We start from the raw sequence: 3,908 nt of genomic DNA on the forward strand, positions 1-3,908 counted from the left end.
CTGTTGTTGGCCTGTGGGAAAATGTAATCATAAGAAATGACTCTGGAAAAGCTGCAGATAGAGCCATAAGAAATGAATGCAACTGATTATTTAATGTTTAATGTAGTTTTTATAGGCAATCATTTAAGCTTTGTTAGTTCCAGGTTTAATATGTGCAATAAGTTCATTCCAATAAGTTTTGCAAAAAACATTGAACCAGTCCGGCCCTCGACTAGTACCGATTTTTTTATTTTAGCCCACTGTGTATTTGAGTTTGACACCCCTGGTTTACAGCAAGGTCTTGTTCGGGAATAATTTGCTTAGGTATTCAACCTTCGACACAGTTAATCATTTTCTCTTCTCACTGTCTCCTTTCTCATGGCATAGGTCTACGGCCTTGGGTATTGCTGCTATCTCTCTTAACGAGTAGCAGCTTGGGCGCATTGTTGTTGCCAGTCTATGACAGAGCACAAGCCGCCATGAGGTAGTTTACTGTTCAGGGACGTAGGTTCCCTGACGCACATTCTTTTCAATGGATGCTCTAGTTAGATTCAGGGTCCATAATTGTTTAGACTCACTGATAAAGAATGTTGTTTATTACACTCCGACTAGTTAAAACCTCGAGCTGCAGAAGAGTTCTTCAGAATTGGTTTGGCAACCGCTGTGTCAACTCGTGACACACCACCTGTCTTGTGAATTCTCCGGCCGTAACTCCAAATAAACCACCAGTGTTTGCCACCAAAGCTCCAGCTCTCCTCGTGTCTCTCTGAGTCCTGTTTCCAATTGCTTCAGAAGTTTCCCCCACAGGTCTCACATTGTTTTTTGACTCATAAATGTAATTTTTCAATGTGACACTCAAAGTAACAGGTTCTATTTTGTACACTTCCTGTTGCTCCATCTTTACTTTGCCTTATAAAGCACTATGCATTATTTTCAATATTGCTAAACAAAATGTTTCTGGGTATTTATAATTACTGAACTGAACTCTTTATTCACAATTACAGTTTTATCTCCAAAGACCAGAACGAGCTCAGAGGAAAGAGGATCTTTGGGGTCAGATGAGAAACGAGAGAAACCTGTGAAATTTCATTTCAACTTTTTGCAGAAATAGAAAAAAGAGAAATGGTTTTGCATAAAAAAAGAAAAGAGAACCTTTACTTTGTGCATGCTTGAATATCACTGTAATGCATGCCTGATCTCAAATGATTTGCATCTCTGAATGTCAAGAATGATTTTCAACTGATGAAAGAACACGTGGAAGTAAAAGTTTTATTATTGGGTGAAATGTAGCATTTGAGATGCTCTGTGTGTAATCGTGACTTGAATATGGACAAAACTAGCATCAATTATATAATTAAATCCTCTTGAACACTTGTACTGCTTAGTTGACTTGTGTACTCACCTGGAGGTCTGCGTTGGAGATCATGTCAGCAAGGAGTTCAATTATTTTAGTGCAGTCCTGGCAGACATCCCCAGTCTGAGTATAAAGTAAAGGCACCTCATGAAAATATATAAACATCTGAAATAGATTTGAACACTTACACACTCCAGGTTCCTTATTCTAAGTTGATGTGAGCATGAGATACATTTGTGAAAGGCACTTCTTGTTATTTTTAAGGTTTTTTGTATTACAAGGAAATAACTAGTGTATCAGTTCCGCTATGTTCAAAATCGAAACAGTATAAAACCATGTGAAAGTTGTGGAGCTTCAGCCATGAAGAGACTTCCTGATTTTGAAGAAATGCAAATCTCAGTTCTCTTAGTAAGAAGTCAACCACGTCTTTTTACATTTGTCTAATTGCTTTTAATTCATCTGAACATTTCCATTAATTCTACGTTTTTTGCTAAAAATGGAATGGCCTTGAAGTATCATATTGTCCTCCTGAAGCACTACCATAGCTCCTCCAAAATAGCATTGCTGAAAAGTAACTAATGTTTATGTAAGTACAATTGTTGATGCACTTGCACTTTCCTTTACACTTTTCTTTTTTATTGTACCCTCAATAATTGTATTCCACTACAACTCAGAGAAATAATTAACCTTTTACTCAATAGCATTAATTTGGTGGATATACATATTAGTACTTTACTTTTTAAGATTTTGTTTATATTTTTTAAGGTCAGTGAAGTACAATGTATAGTTTTTAAATCAAAACGTTTACATGTGACTCGACAGTGTCTAGTTGTGGCCTGTTTTAAAGAATGATAATCACTCTGCCACTCTGCCAAAAATCTGCCATGGTTGAACTACCTAACTGTTTTTAATACTGGTATAATAAGCTCAACATTTGCCACCTTATACGATTATGTATTGATGCGTCAGTATTAACCGACTATTAATGTCCTATTTACTACTATATCTGCCCTAGGGGCAACACATACTTTTGCTTCAATACTTTAAGGACATTTATTCTCTTGAGTGTTTTTCACTCTGCTATTATCACTTTGTTGATTTTTTATTACTTTTACTTATGTCAATAATATGAACACTTCTTCATTCACTGCAAAAGGTTGTTAAATGCATTACACCATACAATTTAACCACACAATACAATTTGTATTTGCATAAACTATATCTGAGGGTTCAGAGTTCTTAATCAGTAGGATATGCAATGCAAACATACTGTAATCCTCAACATCATAATCAAGTGTGTTTTAATTCCAAATTATATTTTTGTTGCAAGAAGTTTTTTAAATGATGTACTTACTGCTCTCTGGTCGTCAGGAAAACTTTGCACACCATCAACTTGCAAAGCTGAAGCCAAAGCTGCAGGGGGAAATATTCTTAATTAATCTTCCTCATTGTTACATATCTTATTATCTCTCATTTTTTGACGATTGACTTTGTTAGGATAATCTTAGTAAAATAAAGTATAGTCTCACCACAGCCTTCAAGACAAACGGCGAGAAGCAGAGCGATCTTGAGCAAGGCCATCGTCAGATATTTTCAGGTGTTTATCTGAATGTCCCTCCTGAGGTCTGTACAGTGGAACTGTGAGTGCAGCTTATATTTATCCGGGCCCACCGGGCACCTGTACCCCCCCGAACACTTAAGACTTCATGTAAGTGTGGTGATGAGACAAAGCAGAACCATTTTTTCTCGGCCGCTCAATAATCTAATATTAGTTTGATTCGCGAAGTTTCATATTCAGTTCCTCAAACAAAGGGGAACAGACTTTAGATAGTTTTGTCCGTAACTCAGATGTGTTACATGTGCTAAAACATTCAAATGTACGAGGCTGCATTGTCAACTATAGTATGGTTTATTCTAGGTGTGTATCCTACCATATATTTTGCAGTTTAATGTCCGTAAAAAATCAACCACGACCAACATTCACTGAAGTCAAGTGGGTCTCAGGACAATCAGATTGTTGTTGTGAAAAGGTGTTGTTTCCTTTGACTTGTAATGGCTGAAAACAGCAGCACATATCGACATTATCTCATACTGCATTTACATTACTTTACATTTACATCATATTCTGATCTAATCTAATTAGTTTTTGTCGGAGAACCTAAAGTGAGACAAATAGTCCCCCTGCTGAAAAATGGTCCCCTCGACTTTTTCAAGAAACTGTAGTGTCTGCAAATAATAAAATAAACCATGTAAGGCCGTCCCTTTCACCTCAAATCTGACATCTTTGAAACACTTGTCCTGGATTGTATGCGGAAGATTTAAACGTTATTGTTCCAGAGAGGCAAATTTACATTACAAAACGTCTTAATAATCACATCTACTTCCTAGTCGCCATGAATCCAGGAAAAGATTATAACAGATTTAAGCATCATTGTTGCAGATAATTAGTGTGAATGCTGTTTGCTGTTGGCTCTCAATAACTTCAGCATACCTTCAGCTACAGAAACAATTCAAATATCAACATATTCAGCCTTTTCAGCACATGATGGGAAACTTTCGACCTTTCAAAATATTT

The 3,908-nt window shown here is 36.5% G+C and overlaps 1 long non-coding RNA gene across 1 annotated transcript; it reads right to left on the bottom strand.

The window, feature by feature from the left end:
- Positions 1-1,381: 1,381 nt before the first annotated feature.
- Positions 1,382-3,082, bottom strand: LOC104949384 (uncharacterized). The gene is made up of 3 exons (XR_798797.1): positions 2,863-3,082; positions 2,688-2,746; positions 1,382-1,456 (listed from the first exon to the last, which is right to left on the bottom strand). It is a non-coding gene; the product is annotated as an uncharacterized lncRNA (long non-coding RNA).
- Positions 3,083-3,908: the final 826 nt, after the last annotated feature.

The sequence above is a fragment of the Notothenia coriiceps genome, unplaced genomic scaffold (genome assembly GCF_000735185.1).
Source record: "Notothenia coriiceps isolate Sejong01 unplaced genomic scaffold, NC01 NC01_scaffold00016055, whole genome shotgun sequence".
Taxonomy (NCBI): domain Eukaryota; kingdom Metazoa; phylum Chordata; class Actinopteri; order Perciformes; family Nototheniidae; genus Notothenia; species Notothenia coriiceps.